The sequence below is a fragment of the Salarias fasciatus genome, unplaced genomic scaffold, assembly GCF_902148845.1.
Source record: "Salarias fasciatus unplaced genomic scaffold, fSalaFa1.1, whole genome shotgun sequence".
Taxonomy (NCBI): Eukaryota; Metazoa; Chordata; class Actinopteri; order Blenniiformes; family Blenniidae; genus Salarias; species Salarias fasciatus.
This window is the reverse complement of record NW_021941396.1, coordinates 314050-341026: the sequence shown is the minus strand read 5'-3', so window position 1 is coordinate 341026 and position 26977 is coordinate 314050. Positions and strand designations below refer to the sequence as shown.

The 26977-nt window shown below is 49.0% G+C and overlaps 1 protein-coding gene across 1 annotated transcript in view; it reads right to left on the bottom strand.

Moving 5' to 3' along the window:
• Window positions 1–26684, bottom strand: part of agrp (agouti related neuropeptide) — a 30333-nt gene extending 3649 nt beyond the window's left edge. Inside the window, exon 1 of the mRNA XM_030087706.1 lies at window positions 26664–26684. The gene's annotated coding sequence lies outside the window, so the exon portion shown is untranslated. The remainder of the gene's footprint in view (window positions 1–26663) is intronic.
• Window positions 26685–26977: the final 293 nt, after the last annotated feature.

The window sequence follows — 26977 nt, the reverse complement described above, 5'->3', positions numbered from 1 at the left end:
CCAGAATCTCTTAAAGGTGCCGCGTACCCGCTTTAAGACCAGAGGAGCCCGATCATTCCAGGCCATTGCTCCCAGGCTCTGGAACGATCTCCCGCTCTCTCTTCGATCAGTTGTGTCTGTTGACACTTTTAAGTCACAACTTAAAACCTTTTTATTCTCTCAAGCATTTGCTTGGTTTTTCGGGCCTGTTTTGATCACATTTTTAGTGTTGCTTATTTATGTATGTGTATTTAATTGTTGTCTTATTTATGTATGCTGTGAAGCACTTTGTGGCTTTTTGTCTGTGACAGGTGCTATATAAATAAACTTTACTTACTTACTTACAACACCATCTAGGGTCAGTATTTGATTAGATCATTTTTATCTCAGGTGATTTGGGCCAAATAAAATAAATTCTGTTTTATCTTAATTTAGCAGGAGAAAATTATGACTCATCCAGGTTTTTATGTCATTAAAGCTGGTGTCCGGAGTTTCCGTTCGTTTCCAATGTATGTATCATTTTTTAACAGAGCTTAAATGTGTTAGTCTGGTTCAATACTACAACATAATATTAGCATTGTTTTTATTTAACCTTTATTTAACCAGGAGAATCCCGTTGAGATTAAGAGCCTCTTAATCTCAACGGGAGATTGAGAGTCTCCCGTTGAGAGAGAGTGTATGAAAGCTCTTCCCCCAGTTCTGTTCTGGCAAAAGGATCACAGAGCAACAAACGATCATTTGACCGCGAGCCGTAAGAATCAACACTTCTTCATGTGATTAAGTTGCAAATGTAGGAGGGCAGTCGACCACGCATGGCCTTGTAAATAAAAATGTACCAATGTCCCAACCTCCTGGTGGACAAAGGCGTCCATCCCACACGACAATACAGATCACAATGACGAGTCAGAGCTCTGCAGGTGTAATAAACCTCAGTGAGACACGATAAACGGTGTCAATCTTCCGAAGACATTGAGCTGAGGCCTTCATGTACAGCAGGTCTCCATAATCTAAAACTGATAAAAATGTTGCAGTGACAAGCTGCTTTTTCACATTGAAAGAAAAACAAAATTTATTTCTGAAGAAAAAACCCAATGTGAGTTTCAGTTTCTTCACAAGATTTTCAATGTGTGTCTTGAAGCAGAGGCCCTCGTCAAGCAAGACCCAAGATGTCTGTACACCTGAACCACTTCTGTGACATTTCCCTCAAGCCTAAACAGTGGGGGGCAGCTTGAAGCACCTTCTTATTGTTTGAGAACAACATCAGTGTCGTCTTGTCAGTGTTGAGGACTAACTTGAGCTGCAGAAGTGTGTTCTGGACCACAGTAAAAGCTTTCTGCAAGGATTCAACAGCTTTCGTCGGGTTGGTCCATCACAGTCAATAATTGTGTCGTCAGCATAAAAGTGCATATTAGCATCTGACACATTGAGACCCAAATCATTAATGTACATTATGAACAACGGGGTCCCAGTATTGAACCCTGTGGCACCCCCTTGTGGACACTCATAAAGTCAGAACAAAACCCTTCATACTTAATGCACTGAGTCCTGTCACTCAGATAATTTGCGAACCAGGACACTGCATGATCAGACAAACCAAAATGATGGAGCCTTTGCTTTAAAACAGTATGACCCACCGTGTCAACAGCTTTTGACTAATCAATAAAAAGTGAAGCGCAGCACTGCTTGTTGTCAAGAGCAACAATGATATCATTAATCACTTTAGTGGCAGCAGTGACAGTACGGTGCCTTTTCCTAAAGCCTAAAGCCACTTTGAGATAAGATCATTCGAGTCTAAAAAATCTTTAAGTTGATCACATACAAGAGATTCAAGAACTTTCGACAGGGTACACAAGTTAGATATTGGCCTATAAGTGGTTAAAGGGGACGTTGATCAGTGGACCTTTTTTAAACCTGTAAACTCTATTAAATAGTCTGATACCAATGTGAAACGACACCAAAGTGTCCAGTAATGCGGTTCATGTCTTTGCCCGCAAGCCCTGAAAACAGTTCTGCCTGGCTGTGAAGGCTCTGGTTCACTGAGGGTTTTCAAGCCGGACCGTTGCGACGTAGATGTGATCCAGACTTCCTTATATGGTTATGCTGAGACCCGGCCCTGGTTCTCTGTGCCTGGTGTGTGTGTTGGTGTTAGATCCAGAGAACATGGTTCCCAGAAAATATTTATTTGGATATCCTGGAAAGGCAGTTTTATTTGGCTTTCCTGAAGACGAAGTCACCAGGCAGCAGTGGGAATTATTTCTTTTTCCGGGTCAGAAGAAGACAAATCCTCCAGTCTCTGTCTGCCGACGGCATTTTGCACGGCGCTGTTTTGCAGAAGCGGTGAGTTAGAACTTTTCAATGTCCTGTGTTTATTCTGTGTTAGCTATAAAAGTTATTTCAGATGGTAAGGTTGGGGCCTCGACGAAATCATCAGCTGATAGGGGAATAGCGCAAAAAAGTTACAATTACCACCAACGTCCGAAATTTACAGCCAAACGGCAGATGAATTTTCTGTTTGGCGAGTAAATAGCGGGGTTATCTGCCACACGGGGCAAGGGGGGAATGTTTTCTACCATAATAATGATAATAGGAAGCGTTTTGGGACGCAAAGTGTGGGATCACTGCAAGCTGAAAGGAAAACACAGTGCAGCCTGTCTGTGGTGCTTCGGAGCTATCCTAGCATCGTGTGCTACACCAAGACGTAGCATGTTTATTATCAGAGCAGCGTCGCTGCAGCAGGTCAGTGAAAACACAATCATCCCATGAGGGTTTCTGCCAGACCTTTTCAGTCCGGGCGCCACGCTCGCGCTAAATTCTGCAGCACCCGGACAACGGACAGGAAAAAAATAAATTAAAAAATAGTGCCGTGTCTGCGGCTAATTAGCAGTTGTGCACCGCGGAGCAGCGGCGGCGGCGCTTGGACACTCCGTGTGAGCAGCGCGCTGCTCAGCATCACTCCCCCCGACACACACACACACACACACACACGTTCCACCCTGGTTAAACTTTTATCCTGCAGGAAACACTGTAGACGCAAATAAATATTTTTACAATCAGCTGTTTACACGTCTGAGTCCCAGAGGAGAGCCAGCAGTCGTCACCAACTGTCTTTGAATGCGCCACACCGCCAAGGAGGTCCTTGAACGCAACGCGAAATGAAATGGAAGTGATTCCACAGAAGAGGCACAACATGTTCAAAGGTTCAGGCTGGATTTCTGAGGAATGTTCCATTTCACAAACAGCTGATTTGGCAATGCTTGTCAGTTATCTCCAATTCCATACCGGCAAAGTGGGTTTGACCAATCACAGCGATTGGGATGTGCACATGGATGAGACTGGGATGGAGTCAACTGAACAGAGCGTTTTCGGAGGAAGAAGGAAAAGCGAGGAAGCGGCGCAGTAAAAGACACAGATCTAAGAAGCTTTCAGTGCCGGTTATCCTGTATGGGTCTTCTAGGGGGGCTAGAAATTAAATACCAATGAGCAAAACCGGCCGATCAACGTCCCCTGTGGTTAAAACTGCAGAGTGGCCCCCTTTCAACAAGGGAATAACATAAGCTGACTTCCAAACTGATGGAATTTCTTTGTTTTCAACTGAGAGATTATAAAGCATTGTAAGTGGCTGTGCTACAAAATCAGCTGCCAATTTCAAGAACTAGGGCTCTATCAGGTCTGGTCCTGTGATCTAGTTCTTTGAGGGCTTTATGCACTCGCTGCACAGTAAAAGGAGCAAAACTAAAAAGGTCTCCAGAAAACACTGGATGGTCTGTGCAGGGAGACAAAGAGGCTCCTGCAGAATCAAACAAGGAACCAGATGAGACAAAATGCTCATTAAAGCAGTTTAAAACCTCAGCTCTATCATAAACTGGGACTGAATCCTTTAGAACAAATCGCGGAAGAGCCTGAGAACTTTTGTTTAGAGATAGAGACTTAATCACTTTCCAAAATTTCTGTGGATTATTAAGATTCTCAGTTGTGACAGACAAGCAGTACTCTGATTGAGCTTTTTTGATGAGGGAAGTGCATTTATTTCTTAGCTGCTGGAAAACAGACCAATCGGTGGCAGAATCACTTCTTCTGGCTTTGGCCCATGCCATGTTTCACTGATGGATAATGTCTGACAACTCTGGAGAGAACCAAGGATTTTCTCTTCCCTTCACTCTGATTTTCTTAATAGGAGCATGTTTGTTTATAATTTTCACCAAATTTCCCTTGAAGAAAGGCCAGGCTAATTCCACGTCTGGCAACAGACCTATATGCCCCCAGTTCACCAGAGATAAATCATGATGAAAAGCTTGTACATTAAATCTTTTTAGGATTCTCTTGCAAACAATGCGTGGATTGCATTTAGGGATTTTAGTATTCCTGCAAGCAGCAACAACACAGAGATCACTCAGATCATTGCAGAAGACACCCAATGATGAGAATTTGTGAGGAACATTTGTTAAATTAAATCGATCAAAGTAGACTCGTCAGGATTTTTAAGATTTGGCCTTGTAGGCATGTTGACCAGCTGGGTAAGATTAGCAGAGTCACACAAGGATTTAAATTCATCAGACACAGAATTTAACCAGTCCCAATTCATATCTCCAGCGATTAGAAGGTCATTATAATTTAATTTAGACAGAAGCTGCTTTAAAGATATTAATGCTTCTTTGGTTGCAGATGGAGGCCTACAACACCCACCGACAGTCGAGGAGAATGACTTGGCTATTTCCACATTAAGAGCTAAAAATTCCAGTTGCTTACAAATAGACTCTGACAAAACAATGGAAGTATAAAATCTTGCTTTAACATACATGGCTGTGCCACCACCTTTCTTGGGCCTGTCGGAACAATAAACATTATAGCCAGGTATGTTAATATCATCATCGGTGATAGGTTTGGTCAACCAAGTTTCAGAAATTATCACCACATCTGCATTTGTTGAATTAACCCAAATTCTTACCATGTCCATTTTGGACAATAAGCTGCGCACATTAAGATGAATAAATTTTAAACCAGACAGTGATTCAAACTCAGCAGGGGTCTGAACACAACGCAGCTCAGGTCCAGGGTTTGGTTGTACATTCCCAGATAAAAGTAAAAGTAGAACAATGATCAGACTGCGTTTTATGTTAGCTTTAGAGGCAGTCTTTTCATAAGATGAAGCCATGTGATGCCTTCTATCAAGTGACAGAGTAAGATCATATATAGCAAGAAAACTCTGAAGTTTAGGTAAACACCATGGAAGCCCTGACCACAAATGTAAGGCCCAGTTCAAATGAGTCAGTAATTGCTCAGGATTCCCGGCAGTAATAGAGCTTGTGCCCCCATGGCATGCATCCCACATGCTCACAACCGTGGCAGAGGAATTCACCCTGGAACTATCAACCAGTCCCAGGTCCCAGGCAGCCCACAAGCACAACAAAGTTCTAAAAAGGATCATCTTCAGTTTCCACATGTCAAGGTTATAAATTGAAAACAACGCAAACCTTGGTTGACTAGTAGCCAGCAGACTCCCAAGCTCCAGATGGATGCAGCAGGCCCAGGCTGGCCAGCCTCGCTCCACAGCAGGCCCAGGCCGGCCAGCCTCGCTCCACAGCAGGCCCAGGCCGGCCAGCCTCGCTCCACAGCAGGCCCAGGCTGGTCAGCCTCGCTCCACAGCAGGCCCAGACCGGCCAGCCTCGCTCCACAGCAGGCCCAGACCGGCCAGCCTCGCTCCACAGCAGGCCCAGACCGGCCAGCCCTGCTCCACAGCAGGCCCAGGCCGGCCAGCCCTGCTCCACAGCAGGCCCAGGCTGGTCAGCCTCGCTCCACAGCAGGCCGGTCAGCCTCGCTCACAGCAGGCCGGTCAGCCTCGCTCCACAGCAGGCCCAGGCCGGTCAGCCCTGCTCCACAGCAGGCCCAGGCCGGTCAGCCCTGCTCCACAGCAGGCCGGTCAGCCTCGCTCCACAGCAGGCCCAGGCCGGCCAGCCCTGCTCCACAGCAGGCCCAGGCCGGTCAGCCCTGCTCCACAGCAGGCCCAGGCCGGTCAGCCCTGCTCCACAGCAGGCCGGTCAGCCTCGCTCCACAGCAGGCCCAGGCCGGTCAGCCCTGCTCCACAGCAGGCCGGTCAGCCTCGCTCCACAGCAGGCCCAGGCCGGCCAGCCCTGCTCCACAGCAGGCCCAGGCTGGCCAGCCTCGCTCCACAGCAGGCCCAGACCGGCCAGCCCTGCTCCACAGCAGGCCCAGGCTGGTCAGCCTCGCTCCACAGCAGGCCGGTCAGCCTCGCTCCACAGCAGGCCGGTCAGCCTCGCTCCACAGCAGGCCCAGGCCGGCCAGCCTCGCTCCACAGCAGGCCGGCCAGCCTCGCTCCACAGCAGGCCCAGGCCAGCCAGCCTCGCTCCAGATGGATGCAGCAGGCCCAGACCGGTCAGCCTCGCTCCACAGCAGGCCCAGGCCGGCCAGCCCTGCTCCACAGCAGGCCCAGGCTGGCCAGCCCTGCTCCACAGCAGGCCCAGACCGGCCAGCCTCGCTCCACAGCAGGCCCAGGCCGGCCAGCCTCGCTCCACAGCAGGCCCAGGCCGGCCAGCCCTGCTCCACAGCAGGCCCAGACCGGCCAGCCTCGCTCCACAGCAGGCCCAGGCCGGCCAGCCTCGCTCCACAGCAGGCCCAGGCCGGCCAGCCCTGCTCCACAGCAGGCCCAGACCGGCCAGCCTCGCTCCACAGCAGGCCCAGGCCGGCCAGCCTCGCTCCACAGCAGGCCCAGACCGGCCAGCCCTGCTCCACAGCAGGCCCAGGCCGGCCAGCCCTGCTCCACAGCAGGCCCAGGCCGGCCAGCCCTGCTCCACAGCAGGCCCAGACCGGCCAGCCCTGCTCCACAGCAGGCCCAGACCGGCCAGCCCTGCTCCACAGCAGGCCCAGGCCGGCCAGCCTCGCTCCACAGCAGGCTGGCCAGCCTCGCTCCACAGCAGGCCCAGGCCGGCCAGCCTCGCTCCACAGCAGGCCCAGACCGGCCAGCCCTGCTCCACAGCAGGCCCAGACCGGCTAGCCCTGCTCCAGAAGGATGTAGCAGGCTGAGGCTGGTTAGCCTAGCTCCAGGCCAAGGCAGGTTAGCCCAAGGTTCAGCAGATGAGGTAGTCCTTATAAGGTCCTTTTACCTCAATGAAAAGTCCACAATTTTCTAAAATATTACGATTTCAATAAAAAATGCAAACTGCAACACTTAGAGAATATAAAATGCAGTGAAATCCATTTAAAAATCCATTTAAAACCTTCTTCACTCAGAAAAGCTCTGAGCAGAAGACAAACATGCTGCCACCTTGCCGCCATCTTGGAATTTTGATGTAAGGAGCAATATAAAAATGTATTTATGAGCCCTGCCTTCGTCTCATAGACCCCCATGTTATCTGAAAAAGCGCCAGTCAGCTTCAGCCAATAGATTTCGAGCTTCCGCCTTGTCGTGCTGTCAATCAGCGTGTGCACGCAGCCAGAGAGCACGGCGCTCGCCCAGCAGAGGAGAGTTAGCTCTGCAGCAGATATATCCACCGTCTGCTGAACATCCACCGTAAACAGCTCAACATGGAGGATGCTGCAGGACTGGAGGCTCTCATTTTCACAGATAATTCGCGTGCATAATTGGAGGGGCGTGTCTTGGTCACTCAGAAAGCAGAGGGAGGGGGAACCTCGAGACGTTGGATTAAAAAAACCTCTCTCTTTCAAAACTGCGGACACGAGCTTTAAGACAAGCTTCTAGTTTGACCAGCTGATCGGTGTCGTCTGGTTTCAGGGAGAGGTAGATCTGTGTATCATCTGCATAACAGTGGAAGTTAACGGAGTGTTTCCTGATGATGTTCCTACAGGAAGCATGTATAATGTGAAGAGTATAGGTCCTAAAACAGAACCCTGTGGGACTCCATATTTAACTTTGATCTGGGCTGAAGAGTCGTCATTAACATGAACAAAGTGGAACCTGTCTGTTAAATATGATGGAAACCAGTTTAATGCTGAACCTTTAATCCCAACAGTACATTCTAGTCTCCATAGGCGGCGCCAGGGAGGGGCTTGGGGGTGCTTCAAAGCGCCCCCATAGCACCCCCAAAAAAATTTCAATTATTTACATTTTGTATGTAACTTTATTTGCAGCTGTGCAGTACACATTCAAAGTCATTTTAAATCAGAAAATATAAAAACTGTCAAAAAAAAGCCAAAATATGCACTAGATTACGCACATAACCTTTGACCCAACTCCTCTGTTTTTGGCTGGTGAGGCGTGTTTTGTTAGCTCGGCAGCTTCGAGGGGAACGGTGCGGAGATGGATCGCTTTGTTTTTCAGAAACGTCCCCGGATGGACCAAAAAACTTCTGAAGGTGAGGAAACAAGTCCGGCTTGCTCTGTTGATGAACATCTAGAGATGCCAGAACCAGAACAGGACCAGAACAGGACCAGAACAGGACCAGAAGAGGACCAGAACAGGACCAGAAGAGGACCAGAACAGGACCAGAACAGGACCGGAACAGGACCAGAACAGGACCAGAACAGGACCAGAAGAGGACCAGAACAGGACCAGAAGAGGACCAGAACAGGACCAGAAGAGGACCAGAACAGGACCAGAACAGGACCGGAACAGGACCAGAACAGGACCAGAACAGGACCAGAAGAGGACCAGAACAGGACCAGAACAGGACCAGAACAGGACCAGAAGAGGACCAGAACAGGACCAGAACAGGACCGGAACAGGACCGGAACAGGACCAGAACAGGACCAGAACAGGACCGGAACAGGACCGGAACAGGACCAGAACAGGACCAGAACAGGACCAGAACAGGACCAGAACATGACCAGAACAGGACCAGAAGAGGACCAGAACAGGACCGGAACAGGACTGGAACAGGACCAGAACAGGACCAGAACAGGACCAGAACAGGACCGGAACAGGACCAGAAGAGGACCGGAACAGGACCAGAAGAGGACCAGAACAGGACCAGAACAGGACCAGAACAGGACCAGAACAGGACCGGAACAGGACCAGAACAGGACCAGAACATGACCAGAACAGGACCAGAAGAGGACCAGAACAGGACCAGAACAGGACCAGAACAGGACCAGAACAGGACCGGAACAGGACCAGAACAGGACCAGAACATGACCAGAACAGGACCAGAAGAGGACCAGAACAGGACTGGAACAGGACCGGAACAGGACCAGAACAGGACCAGAACAGGACCAGAACAGGACCAGAAGAGGACCGGAACAGGACCAGAAGAGGACCAGAACAGGACCAGAACAGGACCAGAACAGGACCAGAACAGGACCGGAACAGGACCAGAACAGGACCAGAACATGACCAGAACAGGACCAGAAGAGGACCAGAACAGGACCAGAACAGGACCAGAACAGGACTGGAACAAGACCGGAACAGGACCAGAACAGGACCAGAACAGGACCGGAACAGGACCAGAACAGGACCAGAACAGGACCAAAGAGATGAGGAAGGGCGGCTGCCTGCTTTCTCATCAGTGAGCTGTGAGCGCCGTTTCTCATGTCTGCAAACACCGAGATTCTCAAAGCAGAACGTGGCACTGCTGGCAATAAACTCAGACAGAACCCGAGCCTTGGACCAGGAAGAGACCACAGCTGCCTTTGCCCTAAACCACCGGCGTTCCCGGGTCTCCCTGGGGGGCGTTCCCGGGTCTCCCTGGGGGGTGGTCCCGGGTCTCCCTGGGGGGCGTTCCCGGGTCTCCCTGGGGGGCGTTCCCGGGTCTCCCTGGGGGGTGGTCCCGGGTCTCCCTGGGGGGCGTTCCCGGGTCTCCCTGGGGGGCGGTCCCGGGTCTCCCTGGGGGGTGGTCCCGGGTCTCCCTGGGGGGCGGTCCCGGGTCTCCCTGGGGCGGCGTTCCCGGGTCTCCCTGGGGCGGCGGTCCCGGGTCTCCCTGGGGGGTGGTCCCGGGTCTCCCTGGGGGGTGGTCCCGGGTCTCCCTGGGGGGCGTTCCCGGGTCTCCCTGGGGCGGCGTTCCCGGGTCTCCCTGGGGGGCGTTCCCGGGTCTCCCTGGGGGGCGTTCCCGGGTCTCCCTGGGGCGGCGGGTCCCGGGTCTCCCTGGGGCGGCGTTCCCGGGTCTCCCTGGGGGGCGTTCCCTGGTCTCCCTGGGGGGCGTTCCGGGTCTCCCTGGGGCGGCGGTGGCTCCCGGAGCGCCTCCTCACTGCCTCCATAATCAGCGTCCGGCGCCGCGGAGGTGGAAGCCCGGGATGATTGCTGCTTCTCCGGGATCGGCGGGACTCGCTCCAGCTCCGGGGCCGCGGCGGAGCGGCGAGGCTGGGGCCCAGCAGGACGGAGGACCGGAGCGGCGTCGGGCGGCCTGGTTTCCGGGTTGTTAAGATCCTGGCGGCGGGCCGTGGCTCCCCCGGAGGGTGCGGCAGCAGCCGCAGCAGACCGCCGGCCTTCATCATCCGCCGTGTCGTCGCTGTCGAGGGCGAGGCGGCGGTTGGAGAGGGGCGGTGGAGGCGGAGCCGCGGTGGGCCGAGGCTCGCGGCCTCGCACTACCACCTCGGCCCAGGAGCGGTGCTCCGGTGTGGAGCAGGAAGGAGCGCGGGGTGCCGAGGCGGCGGCCGTTAATGACGACATCACCATGGATTGGTCGATCGTCAGCGTCCGAGCCTTCTCCGGCAGGTCGTCCTTCTTCCTGAGCTCATTCCACAGCCGGAGGGCGTCTTCTGTCAGGTCGGCCATGATCCTCTCCGCCTTAGCGGCCGGGCGGCGGGGGCGAGGTTCGTGGAGCAGCGGCGCCGCCATTGCTGTGACGTCACAGTGGAGTGCTTCGCTCAGCAGCATTCAAAGCGTCTCCCACTTCCGTCACGTTCCGTCACCCACCTGCTCCGCTCCACAACAACAACACGGCTTTCCACCTCAAACGGGTAAGTAGCAGAAAATTGGGCTAATAAAGGACGTTTCTGTCACTCACTTCTCAATTTTAATGCTGACTTTTATTTTGTTTAATTGTAATATTTTAGGTTATTATATTATTTTTTTATTCATCTAAAAGGCTCATTCTACTTAATTTAGTGTTTGTTTTTGCATGGATGTTGCTCTGCGAAACGAACCCGACAGTGCAATTAAGCCAAGAAAACAACAAGTGTGCAACAAGAAAATGTGAAAAACTGTTCAGCCAAAAAATGTGAGCTTATCTGCAGAGATTATAGATACAAATAAATGACATGCTTTAGCCCGTTTGTTAGCAGAGGGTTTGGTTCTGCTCATTTGAACTATACTTCATTTGTTTGATGTTTAGAGTTACCCACACTTTGTTCCAGTCTGTGTTTCAGTGTGTAGGAAAAAAATAAGTGTTGTTTTACCTGCCTGCGCTGTTTTTTATTATTATTATTATTATTATTACTGCAACATTCTGCTGTAGCCTATAATCAAATGATTCTAAAATATAAAAAAAAAAAGATCAGTCGACGATCAGCAGGATCGGACGAATCAGATTCGACTTTGTAAATTCTTAGTCGGGGACACCTCTCATAAAATGTGTTTCAATATTCGTTGGTTCTCTTCTAATGTATTCCCAGTCCAGATGATTTGTTTAATAGCTCCTTATTTGTAAATATCTATAGCAGTGATGGGCCGTCAGGGCCTGCAAAGCCTTCTCTGCTGGCCTAAAAATTATCTGAATTACAGACTGATGTAAATTATATTTTGTCCATAAATAATTAATAAATGATTCCAAACGGTATGTTCCAGTTCCTTTCATAGTTTTCCCGTGGTCGCGCTGCTTCCAGACATGTTTTTTTCATATTAAATTATTTAACCAATCAGATTTCAGGCATCATCTGTTGCTAGGGTCAAAGAAATCTGCCCGAGGCCTTCACTGTCCGTTCTGATAGCCCAGTAAAGTAAAGTGAAGCGTCAAACAGACAGCTGCTTCAACCAATCAGACAGCTGCTTCAACCAATCAGACAGCTGCTTCAACCAATCAGACAGCTGCTTCAACCAATCAGACAGTTGCTTCAACCAATCAGACAGCTGCTTCAACCAATCAGACAGTTGCTTCAACCAATCAGACAGCTGCTTCAACCAATCAGACAGCTGCTTCAACCAATCAGACAGTTGCTTCAACCAATCAGACAGCTGCTTCAACCAATCAGACAGCTGCTTCAACCAATCAGACAGCTGCTTCAACCAATCAGACAGTTGCTTCAACCAATCAGACAGTTGCTTCAACCAATCAGATTTCGAGTTGGCGACTCAGCGCCTTCTAGCTTCTAACAACAGCAGATCCAGGCCCTCTGATTTACATTCACCAAGAGATACAGTAGGGGGCGGTATGCACCTAAGTTGTTGGTCGCCTACCTCAATTATTCCAAAGAAGAAGAAGAAGAAGAAGAAGAAGAAGACCTGAAGAGAAATAAAACTTACGGGCAGCTGGACGTTCAGCCCTGGCTTTATGGAACTGAAACGCTGGATAATCTATATGACAGAGCAGTTGAACTCTTTTTGAGGAAGGAAATGAGGATGGATTTTGTTTTCAAATAATGGGGATTTTGGTGAGTAAAATGTTCCTCTTTTCCTAAATAATATTGCTGTTTTATTAAGTTGTTGATGCTCATTGTATGTGCACAGATGTAGTAGGAGACTTGTGCTCTTCAGCAAAGGCATTTATTCTGGCTGCACAAGTATCTATCTGCTGTGCAGCAACTCTTTATGTGCATATCTGCATAATAAGATTTTTTTTGTAGACAAAATAGTTATTGAGAGGTGGATTGGTTCAGGCCGATCTGCTCTGAAGGCCTTAATGTGAAATGCACGGTCCGCCACTGATCTATAGAAATCCTTTGATGGTATATCAAATTTCGCTCTTAATCGGGTAAAATTTTAGTCCCATCTATTTAAATCATTTTAATTTGTTTTAATAATTTATCATAATTTTCTGAAAACAACCCTGTGATCTTTGGGGTAAGAATTACTCCAGGATATCTAAACCCATGTTTACAGTGTCTAAATGACACCATGTTATCCAACTGCAATGGCCAACTCCCAGAAATCACTAGGGCTTCAGATTTATTGGTGTTTATTTTATAACCTGACACCTCGCCATTCTCTTTAAGACTATTGAGCAGAGCAGGTACAGATGTGATGGGATTTTCCAAAAACAATGAAATATCATCTGCAAAAAGGGCCCATTTGTGCTGCACGTTATTTTCATCTCTTATTCCTTGTATGAGTGGGTTAGATGTTATGAGTTCAGCTCATGGCTCAATACTCCGGGCAAACAAGGATGGAGACAGAACCTCGGCCTGTCTAGTGTCCCAGAGGAGAGAAATCTCAACAATAACCATTGACCCTCACCCGTGATTTTGGATTTTTATTAAAACATTTGAACCCACTTAATAAACATCTCATTCAAGCCCATATGACTCAGTTTCTGCTGCAGAAAAGCCCAGTCCACCCGATCAGATGCTTTCTCGGCGTCTAAGCCGAGAAGCATCGACGGGTGTTCCTTTTATGAGCCATTATTTGGAGGTTTAAGGCTCTTCGAACATTTTCAGATCCGTGTCTATGTGCAATGAAGCCAGTTTGATCAGGTTTCACTATTTTTCTGATATAATTTTGTGTTCTGTTAGATATAATAGCAGTGAGAATTTTCAGATCGACACGGAGGAGACTGATGGGACGATAAGATGTGCACAAAGTAGGATCTTTACCATCTTTATGGGTAACGCTGATAACGGCTTCAGACCATGATGGAGGAGGATCATTCTCTGAAAGTGCATAATTGTAAACTTTATACAAGAGTAGAGTAATCTCCTTTTCAAACATTTTATAATATTGTCCTGAGAGGCCATCCACTCCTGGAGATTTACTATTTTTAAGTTTCAGAATACTGTTTTTAATTTCCTCCCCTGTAATTGGACGAGTGATCATATCCGCCTCCTCCTCAGTCAGTTTGTTAAGGTTTATTGAATTGAGAAGAATCTCAGTTTTTTATTTTTTATTGTGACATTTTTCCTCCTTATGTAATTCCTGGTAGTAAGAGGCGAATGCCTTGGCCACATCTTTGGGCTGTATACATTTTTCCCCTGTTATTGGACACTTGATTTTTTGGAACTCCTCTACCTGATTGTGATTTACGAAGCTGGAATGCTGTAGTAGCATAGTAGCTAACTTGCCCTGTTGCCAAATTCCTAATATTTTTTATTTGAAAATCGAAGTTGTCCCTCTGCCCTATAGGTTAATAATTCATTTAATTTCTGCCTATTTTCTTTCAACATATTCAATTTTATTTTCCATTTCTGATTGTTCTGCAAGTCCTTCCTTTTTTAATCTTGAAGAAATTGCAATAATATTTCCCCTCAATATGCTTTTAGTTCCCTCCCATAGTGTAGATGGGGACACGGTATTATTGTCATTCAACTGGATGTACTCTATTAGGCCTCTTCTAATTTCTTGTTGGATTAAATCATTATTTAGAAGACATACATTTGCTCTCCAATACTTGAAGTTATTATTTGGGCTCATCCTTAATTTCAAAGAAACTGGAGCATGATCTGAAATAGTGATTGCTTCTGTATTAGACTCAGTGGCTCTGTAAAAATCTACTGCAGACATCAGAAACATATCTCACCTCGAATGACTACCATGTACATGTGAAAAGAAGGTAAAATCTTTTTCTTTAGGATGTAGTCGACGCCACATATCCACCATACCTAGCTCATCCATCAGTGCACAGAAAGTGAGAGATTTTCTGGATCTTGAATTTAAATCTGCAGGGAGCCGATCTACAGATGCTCTTAGAACACAGTTAACCCCCCCATAAAAATGATTCCCTCAGCTTTTCTGTAAGTTAAGTACCAACTATTAAAAAAAGTAGAGTGGGATCTTCAAGTACTTTTAAGCATTGGTTTGATGCCAACAAATGTTGAGACTGAATTTAAAGTGAAGTAAGGATGCGTGAAACCTCTAAGTCTTTTATTTGATTGAAGAAGATGATCAGACAGCGAAGAAGGACTATACTAACTATGAAAGAATAATACAGGCTGCCCCGGAACCCCGCCCTGCGAGAAGTGATCTCAGTCAAAACCCCAGGCGAAATGGTGCTGACCCGTTACATTCAAGGGATTTTATTCTCTGTGTTTGCCCGGTTTGGGAGGGGTGCTTTCCTCCACCTCCTCTTGGATTTTACGACCAGGGCAGACAAATACCAAACCTCCTTCCCGGTCCACTGTGGCACTGATAATGGCTTGTCTTATCATGACGGGCCGTTCCACGAGTTGAGGTGTTCAGACTTCTTCCTCCCTTAAGGCGCTTAGGCAACATTAAGTGTAGCGTCTGTTATTCCTCTGACCGGATCTTCTCCAGGGCTGTGGTTTAACACCGTTTATGGCTCACTCAAAGGCTAAACTAAAGTGACCTTTCAAACATGCAGTTACCAAGTACCAAAACAGAGTGATTAAATCGCAGCTCAGTCATACAAATGGAACAGAAACAAAAAAGGAACAGACATATACAACACAAATTAGCAATAAATTTGCCTAAAACAAAATACATTGTCTTTGGAAATAAGAAAATGAATGAGTCATGTCACATAAAAATTGTAGACAAGGAAATAGAACGGGTATATTCAACAAAATGGTTAGGAATTAATATGGATGACAAACTGAACTTGAAACTACATGTAAATTTACTGAAATTAAACTTTGGAAAATTATTGCAATCCTATGTAAGATTAAAAACATGGTAAATCAAAAAGCACTTTATATGTTATACAATTCTTTTGTACTTCCGTATCTTAATTATTGTACGGAAAAATGGGGTAACAATTATAAATCAAACCTACATTCCACTGACTTGCTTAAAAAAAAGCAGTCAGAATCGTCAGTTATGCCGAGTGTCAAGATCACACTAATCTTTTTATTAAATTAAAGGCATTGAAATGACAGGACCTCGGTGATCTTAACACTGCTGTTGTGTTGTTTAAGGCGTATAATCACACACTCCCTCAGCGTTTACAAGACTAATTCAAACTCAGGGAAAGTTCTGATGGTTTGCGAGGGTCTTCGGTCTTTCAAAAAACAAAAGTTAGGACTAGTTTAAAAAATATGAGTGTCTCTGTCAGGGGGTTCGTCTTTGGAATGGTTTGGAAGAAGAAGTGAAAAGTTCCAGTTCAGTCCACACATTTAAAACAAACTTTTAAAGCGAAAGTCACAGGAAAGTATAATAATCTTGAATAGAACCAGTATGTATGTATACATATATATATATATATATATATATATATATATATATATGTGTGTGTGTGTGTGTGTGCAAATATATGCTTGTGTCTGTATGTTTGTATATGTATGCATATGTCTAGGAACGCATGTTTAGAAGTACATGGGCTGTTTTGTTGATGTATATGTGTGACCATTGTATAAATGAGTTTATAGAATTTCTATACAGTTGTGACTTTATGTAAGCTTCAGTTCAAAGTGTTGATGTCTTGCGGACTTGCTGTGTCTTGATTTAGGTTATGGTTAGGCGGAATCAGTGTTAACTTCAGCCTAAATCCTTTCGGCGTGTGTGAATGTTAACATGAATGAAATTTGCTTCTTTTTCTTTTTACTTTAATTATCAAACGCGGAAGAATAAACTTCAAACTTCAAAGTAGAGTAATTTTAACGCCCCCCATACATCCAATAACCATCAGATACCTCCCCTCTTTGTCACTGAATGTTTTTCATGAATAAAATATACCTTTCTACTAAAAAGAATTGCAAGTCCTCTTTTTCTCCCACTTTGATATGAAGAACCATACTGCTGATCAACCCATTCCCTTTGAAGCTTCAGGTGCTCCTTTTCTCCTTTACTCCGCAAAAATAGAAATGAATCCTCAGTGCTGAAGCAGGTTTTGAGCTGGGCGTGAGCGAGCGTTGCTGGGCCTCTGGCTGCAGAGCTCCGTCCTTCCCGGGCCGGCTCGGTCCGGTCGACTCGAAGGTCAGCCCCAGATCCTGGAGTCCAGTCTGTCAGGGTCCTGCAGGTCTTCACGCCGTCTTCCCAGAACACTCTCAGTTGTGCGGGGAAAACGCGCTTTGCTCTTATATTCTTCCATTTCAACTGTTTGACTGCATCTCGTAGCAGCGCTCTCTTCTTCTGCAGCTGGGCGGAGAAGTCATGATCAAAACAGATGTTTTCCGTTGTGCATAACTTTCCCCTGCTGCCAAGCCTGTCGGAACACAGGCTCTTTAACAGAGAAGTCCAAACGTGTAACGACGAGCCAGCACGGTGCAGCTTCCTGGGTCTGGCTTGGCGCTGAGCGCTGTGTCTTTCGACGTCCACCAGAAGTCCCGGGGGGAGTCGAAGAGTCGATCTGAGCAACTCCTGTGCAAACCACTTGACATCCTTTCCTTTCTCACTGTCTTCAGCAGCTTGGTAGATTCTCATTATTTGGCCGAAGGCGGTTTTGCGGTCAGATCCTTCTCCCTGTGCAGCAGGTCGCGGAGGCCTTGCTCCTCATTAGCACTGATACCAGCCTCTGCCTCGGCTGTTCTCTTCTGCAGCGCAACAAAATCTTCTTTCATTTCACGGAGAGACGTCTCCGGTCTTGTTAAAGAGAGCTGCGTCTGAGCATGCCCGTCTCGGTCGTCTTTCCTCAGTTTCTCTAGCGCTGCTAGTATTTTCCCATGGGAGTCGCCCATGTTAGCATGTGGTAGCCCACTCCACGCTGGCGCTAGCGTTAGCTGTTTCACGTTGTCACGCTCTTCCTTGGCTGAGCCTTAACTGCCTGATGCTCTGCCTCTCACAGACGATGCCACGTCTTCTGAGAAAAAGATCGCAGAGTATTTCGTTGGCTTAGTTCGGAAATGCGATAACTTTGACGGAGCGTGTTTCTTAGGCAGCAGCCATCATGGCGTCACCGGAGGCCACTCACCCTTTCATTCTATTTCTAATCTTTACTGTATTCTTTCATCAGAAACTCTGTATTTGTCTAAAATCTTCACGATCAATGTCTTTCACCCTGAATTGTTTCATTGTTTATGTAGAGTAGAGTAGGGAAGAGTAGAGTACAGTAGAGTAGAGTAGGGAAGAGTAGAGTGCAGTAGAGTAGAGTAGGGAAGAGTAGAGTGCAGTAGAGTAGAGTAGGGAAGAGTAGAGTGCAGTAGAGTAGAGTAGGGAAGAGTAGAGTACAGTAGAGTAGAGTAGGGAAGAGTAGAGTGCAGTAGAGTAGAGTAGGGAAGAGTAGAGTACAGTAGAGTAGAGTACATTACAGTAGAGTACAGTAGAGTAGGGAAGAGTACAGTAGAGTACAGTGGAGTAGGGTCGAGTAGAGCACAGTAGAGTATAGTAAAGAAGAGTAGAGTACATTAGAGTAGAGTAGGGTGGAGTACAGTAGAGTAGACTACAGTACAGTAGAGTAGGGTCGAGTAGAGTACAGTAGAGTATAGTAGAGTAAAGTAGAGTAGAGGACATTAGAGTAGAGTAGAGTAGGGTGGAGTACAGTAGAGTAGGGTACAGTAGAGTACAGTAGAGTACAGTACAGTAGGGTCGAGTAGAGTACAGTACAGTAGAGTAGAGTAGGGTAGAGTACAGTAGAGTACAGTAGAGTACAGAACAGTAGAGTAGAGTAGGGTAGAGTACAGTACAGTAGAATAGGGTAGAGAAGAGTAGAGTAGGGTACAGTAGAGTACAGTACAGTACAGTAGAGTACAGAAGATTAAAGTTCAGTAGAGTAGAGTAGAGTACAGTACAGTAAGTTACAGTAGAGTACAGTACAGTAGAGTAAATTACAGTAGAGTACAGTAGAGTAGGGAAGAGTACAGTAGAGTACAATAGAGTACAGTGGAGAAGGGTAGAGTACAGTAGAGTAGAGTAGACTAGGATGCAGTACAGTAGAGTAGACTACAGTACAGTAGAGTAGGGTCGAGTAGAGCACAGTAGAGTATAGTAGAGTAAAGTAGAGTAGAGGAAATTAGAGTAGAGTAGAGTAGGGTGGAGTACAGTAGAGTAGGGTACAGTAGAGTAGAGTAGGGTCAAGTAGAGCACAGTAGAGTATAGTAGAGTAGGGTAGAAGAGACTAGGGTAGAGTACAGTGCGGTAGAGTACAGTACACTAGAGTACACTACAGTAGAATAGAGTACAGTAGAGTAGGGTAGAGTAGAGTACAGTACAGTAGAGTAGGGTCGAGTAGAGTACAGTAGACTATAGTAGAGTAGAGTACATTAGAGTAGAGTAGGGTGGAGTACAGTATAGTAGAGTATGGTAGAGTAGGGTAGAGTACAGTAGAGCAGGGTAGAGTAGAGTAGGGTACAGTAGAGTAGGGTAGAGTACAGTACAGTACAGTAGATTAGAGTAAAATACAGTAGAGTAGGGTAGAGAACAGTAGAGTAGAGTACAGTAGAGTATGGTGCAGTAGAGTACAGTACAGTAGAGTACAGTAGAGTAGGGTACAGTAGAGTAGGGTAGAGTACAGTACAGTAGAGTAGGGTAGAGAACAGTAGAGTAGAGTACAGTAGAGTACAGTAGAGTAGGGTAGAGTACAGTAGAGTAGGGTAGAGTAGAGTACAGTAGAGTACAGTAGAGTAGGGTAGAGTACAGTAGAGTAGGGTAGAGTAGAGTACAGTAGAGTACAGTAGAGTAGGGTAGAGTACAGTAGAGTAGGGTAGAGTAGAGTACAGTAGAGTACAGTAGAGTAGGGTAGAGTACAGTAGGGTAGAGTAGAATAGGGTAGTAGAGTACAGTACAGTAGAATAGGGTAGAGAAGAGTACAGTAGAGTACAGTACAGTAGAGTAGAGTACTGGCAGCCCAGATGACCCCCCCCCCCCCCCCCCCCCCCCCCCCCCCCCCCCCCACAGCGGTTGACTGAAGGTCCAACTGTCCTCATCATGAAGGAGCCCAGAAGGGAACTGGAACCGGGTCCAGAACCTGCCTCGGCTCCTATCTGGTCCACAGAGGCTCAGAGGAACAGCAACATGGAACCATAGTGAGCAGAACCCAGAAAGGAACAGTCAAGAACAGCCGAGGAGCCAGGAACCAGGTCCTGGTCTACAGGAGGACTGGACGGGACTGTGAGAGCAGAACCACCAACCTGAGCCCTGCCTGGATGAAGGACCAGAGCTCCACCCAGAAGAACGGAGCTTCCTCCGTCCGCCAGCTGAGAGCGAGTGTCAGGAGAGACTTCCTGAGTCTGTCCTGGTCCCCGTGTCTTTGTCTTCTCAAATGGGCTTTCTGTGATGTTGCTGGACAAAGGACTCGAATGCAGACTTCAGGGTAGTGAAGAGACCAGGACGAGGACAGGAACCGGTTTCACAAAGGACAGAGCGCTGACACGGGGACACTTCCACATCCAGAGAACCAACACACGAGGACAGACGCATGAGGACAGACACACTGGGAGGACACACTGGGAGGACACACAGGGAGGACACACTGGGAGGACACAGTGGGAGGACACAGTGGGAGGACACAGTGGGAGGACACACTGGGAGGACACAGTGGGAGGACACAGTGGGAGGCCAGTGACTGAAGGAAACATGAGGCGAGGCAGACACAGACAGCAGGTGGCGCTGAAGACATCCTCAGGAGAAGACAAGGACACAGAAGAGGGTGGAGACCATGCTGGGGGCGGGACCCACAGGGTCCTCACCCTGTCCAAACATTTAGTTTTTTTAATCTGTCCTCGATGTTCATTGTTTTTTATTTATACTTCATTCTGTAATCTTTATTCTTCATTCTACTTTTATCTGTCAGTCATGGCTTCAGCTCAGAGTCCGAGTCAGAACGACGACTCGGTCATTTCTGAAGAGCAGAAGACCAGGAAGAATCCTCCTTTGACAGGAAAAAACCTGCAGAACCAGGCCCAGAGGAGACTTCCTGCAGAACCAGGCCCAGAGGAGACTTCCTGCAGAACCAGGCTCAGAGGAGACTTCCTGCAGAACCAGGCTCAGAGGAGTCTTCCTGCAGAACCAGGCTCAGAGGAGACTTCCTGCAGAACCAGGCTCAGAGGAGTCTTCCTGCAGAACCAGACTCAGAGGAGACTTCTTGCAGAAACAGGCTCAGAGGAGACTTCCTGCAGAACCAGGCTCAGAGGAGTCTTCCTGCAGAACCAGGCTCAAAGGAGACTTCTTGCAGAACCAGGCTCAGAGGAGTCTTCCTGCAGAACCAGGCTCAGAGGACACTTCCTGCAGAACCAGGCCCAGAGGACACTTCCTGCAGAACCAGGCTCAAAGGAGACTTCCTGCAGAACCAGGCTCAGAGGAGACTTCCTGCAGAACCAGACTCAGAGGAGACTTCCTGCAGAACCAGGCTCAGAGGAGACTTCCTGCAGAACCAGGCTCAGAGGAGACTTCTTGCAGAACCAGGCCCAGAGGAGACTTCCTGCAGAACCAGGCTCAAAGGAGTCTTCCTGCAGAACCAGGCTCAGAGGAGATTTCCTGCAGAACCAGGCTCAGAGGAGACTTCCTGCAGAACCAGACTCAGAGGAGACTTCTTGCAGAAACAGGCTCAGAGGAGACTTCCTGCAGAACCAGGCTCAGAGGAGTCTTCCTGCAGAACCAGGCTCAAAGGAGACTTCTTGCAGAACCAGGCCCAGAGGACACTTCCTGCAGAACCAGGCTCAAAGGAGACTTCCTGCAGAACCAGGCTCAGAGGAGTCTTCCTGCAGAACCAGGCTCAGAGGAGTCTTCCTGCAGAACCAGGCTCAGAGGAGACTTCCTGCAGAACCAGGCTCAGAGGAGTCTTCCTGCAGAACCAGGCTCAGAGGAGACTTCCTGCAGAACCAGGCTCAAAGGAGTCTTCCTGCAGAACCAGGCTCAGAGGAGTCTTCCTGCAGAACCAGGCTCAGAGGAGACTTCCTGCAGAACCAGGCTCAGAGGAGTCTTCCTGCAGAACCAGGCTCAGAGGAGACTTCCTGCAGAACCAGGCTCAGAGGAGTCTTCCTGCAGAACCAGGCTCAGAGGAGTCTTCCTGCAGAACCAGGCTCAGAGGAGACTTCCTGCAGAACCAGGCTCAGAGGAGTCTTCCTGCAGAACCAGGCTCAGAGGAGACTTCCTGCAGAACCAGGCTCAAAGGAGTCTTCCTGCAGAACCAGGCTCAGAGGAGTCTTCCTGCAGAACCAGGCTCAGAGGAGACTTCCTGCAGAACCAGGCTCAGAGGAGTCTTCCTGCAGAACCAGGCTCAGAGGAGACTTCCTGCAGAACCAGGCTCAGAGGAGTCTTCCTGCAGAACCAGGCTCAGAGGAGACTTCCTGCAGAACCAGGCTCAGAGGAGACTTCCTGCAGAACCAGACTCAGAGGACACTTCCTGCAGAACCAAGCCCAGAGGAGACTTCCTGCAGAACCAGGCTCAGAGGAGACTTCCTGCAGAACCAGGCTCAGAGGAGACTTCCTGCAGAACCAGACTCAGAGGAGACTTCTTGCAGAAACAGGCTCAGAGGAGACTTCCTGCAGAACCAGACTCAGAGGAGACTTCTTGCAGAAACAGGCTCAGAGGAGACTTCCTGCAGAACCAGGCTCAGAGGAGTCTTCCTGCAGAACCAGGCTCAAAGGAGACTTCTTGCAGAACCAGGCCCAGAGGACACTTCCTGCAGAACCAGGCTCAAAGGAGACTTCCTGCAGAACCAGGCTCAGAGGAGTCTTCCTGCAGAACCAGGCTCAGAGGAGTCTTCCTGCAGAACCAGGCTCAGAGGAGACTTCCTGCAGAACCAGGCTCAGAGGAGTCTTCCTGCAGAACCAGGCTCAGAGGAGACTTCCTGCAGAACCAGGCTCAAAGGAGTCTTCCTGCAGAACCAGGCTCAGAGGAGTCTTCCTGCAGAACCAGGCTCAGAGGAGACTTCCTGCAGAACCAGGCTCAGAGGAGTCTTCCTGCAGAACCAGGCTCAGAGGAGACTTCCTGCAGAACCAGGCTCAGAGGAGTCTTCCTGCAGAACCAGGCTCAGAGGAGACTTCCTGCAGAACCAGGCTCAGAGGAGACTTCCTGCAGAACCAGACTCAGAGGACACTTCCTGCAGAACCAAGCCCAGAGGAGACTTCCTGCAGAACCAGGCTCAGAGGAGACTTCCTGCAGAACCAGGCTCAGAGGAGTCTTCCTGCAGAACCAGGCTCAAAGGAGACTTCTTGCAGAACCAGGCCCAGAGGAGACTTCCTGCAGAACCAGGCTCAAAGGAGTCTTCCTGCAGAACCAGGCTCAGAGGACACTTCCTGCAGAACCAGGCCCAGAGGACACTTCCTGCAGAACCAGACTCAGGGGAGACTTCCTGCAGAACCAGGCCCAGAGGACACTTCCTGCAGAACCAGACTCAGGGGAGACTTCCTGCAGAACCAGGCTCAGAGGACACTTCCTGCAGAACCAAGCCCAGAGGACACTTCCTGCAGAACCAGGCTCAGAGGAGTCTTCCTGCAGAACCAGGCTCAAAGGAGACTTCTTGCAGAACCAGGCCCAGAGGAGTCTTCCTGCAGAACCAGGCTCAAAGGAGACTTCTTGCAGAACCAGGCCCAGAGGAGACTTCCTGCAGAACCAGACTCAGAGGAGACTTCTTGCAGAAACTGGCTCAGAGGAGACTTCCTGCAGAACCAGGCTCAGAGGAGTCTTCCTGCAGAACCAGGCTCAAAGGAGACTTCTTGCAGAACCAGGCTCAGAGGAGTCTTCCTGCAGAACCAGGCTCAGAGGACACTTCCTGCAGAACCAGGCCCAGAGGACACTTCCTGCAGAACCAGGCTCAAAGGAGACTTCCTGCAGAACCAGGCTCAGAGGAGACTTCCTGCAGAACCAGACTCAGAGGAGACTTCCTGCAGAACCAGGCTCAGAGGAGACTTCCTGCAGAACCAGGCTCAGAGGAGTCTTCCTGCAGAACCAGGCTCAAAGGAGACTTCTTGCAGAACCAGGCCCAGAGGAGACTTCCTGCAGAACCAGGCTCAAAGGAGTCTTCCTGCAGAACCAGGCTCAGAGGACACTTCCTGCAGAACCAGGCCCAGAGGACACTTCCTGCAGAACCAGACTCAGAGGAGACTTCCTGCAGAACCAGGCTCAGAGGACACTTCCTGCAGAACCAAGCCCAGAGGACACTTCCTGCAGAACCAGGCTCAGAGGAGACTTCCTGCAGAACCAGGCTCAGAGGAGACTTCTTGCAGAACCAGGCTCAGAGGACACTTCCTGCAGAACCAGGCTCAGAGGACACTTCCTGCAGAACCAGGCTCAAAGGAGACTTCTTGCAGAACCAGGCCCAGAGGAGACTTCCTGCAGAACCAGGCTCAGAGGAGTCTTCCTGCAGAACCAGGCTCAGAGGAGACTTCCTGCAGAATCAGGCTCAGAGGAGTCTTCCTGCAGAACCAGGCTCAGAGGAGACTTCCTGCAGAACCAGGCTCAGAGGAGTCTTCCTGCAGAACCAGGCTCAGAGGAGACTTCCTGCAGAACCAGGCTCAGAGGAGACTTCTTGCAGAACCAGGCCCAGAGGAGACTTCCTGCAGAACCAGGCTCAGAGGAGTCTTCCTGCAGAACCAGGCTCAAAGGAGACTTCTTGCAGAACCAGGCCCAGAGGAGACTTCCTGCAGAACCAGGCTCAAAGGAGACTTCTTGCAGAACCAGGCCCAGAGGAGACTTCCTGCAGAACCAGGCTCAGAGGAGACTTCTTGCAGAAACAGGCTCAGAGGAGACTTCCTGCAGAACCAGGCTCAGAGGAGTCTTCCTGCAGAACCAGGCTCAAAGGAGACTTCTTGCAGAACCAGGCCCAGAGGACACTTCCTGCAGAACCAGACTCAGAGGAGACTTCCTGCAGAACCAGGCTCAGAGGACACTTCCTGCAGAACCAAGCCCAGAGGACACTTCCTGCAGAACCAGGCTCAGAGGAGACTTCCTGCAGAACCAGGCTCAGAGGAGACTTCTTGCAGAACCAGGCTCAGAGGACACTTCCTGCAGAACCAGGCTCAGAGGACACTTTCTGCAGAACCAGGCTCAAAGGAGACTTCTTGCAGAACCAGGCCCAGAGGAGACTTCCTGCAGAACCAGGCTGAGAGGAGACTTCCTGCAGAACCAGAACCAGAGGAGACTTCCTGCAGAACCAGGCTCAGAGGAGTCTTCCTGCAGAACCAGGCTCAAAGGAGACTTCTTGCAGAACCAGGCTCAGAGGAGTCTTCCTGCAGAACCAGGCTCAGAGGACACTTCCTGCAGAACCAGGCCCAGAGGACACTTCCTGCAGAACCAGGCTCAAAGAAGACTTCCTGCAGAACCAGGCTCAGAGGAGACTTCCTGCAGAACCAGACTCAGAGGAGACTTCCTGCAGAACCAGGCTCAGAGGAGACTTCCTGCAGAACCAGGCTCAGAGGAGTCTTCCTGCAGACCCAGGCTCAGAGGACACTTCCTGCAGAACCAAGCCCAGAGGATACTTCCTGCAGAACCAGGCTCAGAGGAGACTTCCTGCAGAACCAGGCTCAGAGGAGTCTTCCTGCAGAACCAGGCTCAAAGGAGACTTCTTGCAGAACCAGGCCCAGAGGAGACTTCCTGCAGAATCAGGCTCAAAGGAGACTTCTTGCAGAACCAGGCCCAGAGGAGACTTCCTGCAGAACCAGGCTCAAAGGAGACTTCCTGCAGAACCAGGCTCAGAGGAGACTTCCTGCAGAACCAGGCTCAGAGGAGACTTCCTGCAGAACCAGGCCCAGAGGAGACTTCCTGCAGAACCAGGCTCAGAGGAGACTTCCTGCTGTTCGAGCTGGATTCTGAATGACTGAAGTAAAGCAGAACAGGAGACAGCAGAACGGAAAGTAACCAAATGAAAAGAGTTTGTCCTAAATCAATTCACTGCAGCTGATTTCATTCTAATGTTCTTTATCGTTGTTCTTTCAGTTCACATTAGTCTGTTGTCTGTCTCTTACTTTGGTCTATCTCCTTCAGTATTCGCTCTTTTTCCAGAGTGTTTACGACTGATATCTACAGAAATGTTCGAGCAGGTCGAGTGTCTTGCAGCACGGGGACGGCTCAGCGTTGGACGGCTGCTCACATGCAGCCGGTGGGACTCAGACAGAAGACCCTGTCTGCTCTGGAGGAAACTGCTGTCTCTCGTTCATTTTAGCCAAATGTGAGAAAAGAGATCACTTTGAGAGGAAAATGGTTTATCTTTCAGTCTGTGTGGTTTTAAAGCAGTCAGACTGATAGTTTAGACTCTGCACACCTCGGTTTGTGAAAAACGCAAAATTTCCTCCCATCCAGCTCCGTTCTACCCGCCAGCCAAACACCTTTTCTCCCGCGCCAAAATGGACATAGATCATCAAGTTCTCTCTTCATACGTTACATCCTGTTGTTCAGAAGGACCTGGTGACGCTTCCCGTGTGCTCAGTCTGTTGATAGGAGTCACGGTTTAGCCACAGCCACCACTTGTTCAAAGTGTGATTTTTTTCCCATTCAGGAGGACGAGGAAGAGGTTTTACAACAGGATTCCCAAAAAGTCCACACCGTGTTACTGAGTGACTCGTTGTTCTATCATCTCATTCAGCAGATTCTCCTCCGTCATGTCGTGTCTTAAAGTCTCTGTGACAAACGCCCTCGGAGAGCTTTTCTTTTTCTTGAGAATAGACTTTAAAATGTTAAAAACCAACATAGGATTATTGGAAACGGACTCTGTACTCCAGTTCATCAGACACGCCTTCAGTAAAATCATCACGACACATTCAGATGTGACGATCAGACAGTCTCAGTCCACCGACACAACACATGATCTCCATTTTAAAGCTTTAACAAAACAGAAACAAATGTGTGGAGAGAGACACTCACCTGAGGCTGCTGGAGTCTGTCCATCGGTCGTGTTTCTGAGCGTTTTAAAGTCCGAACAGCGGCGAGGTCACCTGACTCCCTGCATCACCGCCGCACATCAACACGGCTGATTCACTGCATTCAGCTCATCCAATTAGCACTCACTCATCTGCAGCGTCCATCTATCTACAGTACAGGGAACGAACCGCTCCTCAAACGCTGCTGGGAATCAGTGAAGAGCAGTACGGTGGGGGGGGGGGGGGGGGGGCACCACACCACACCACACCACACCACCACACCACACCACACCACACCACACCACCACACCACACCAC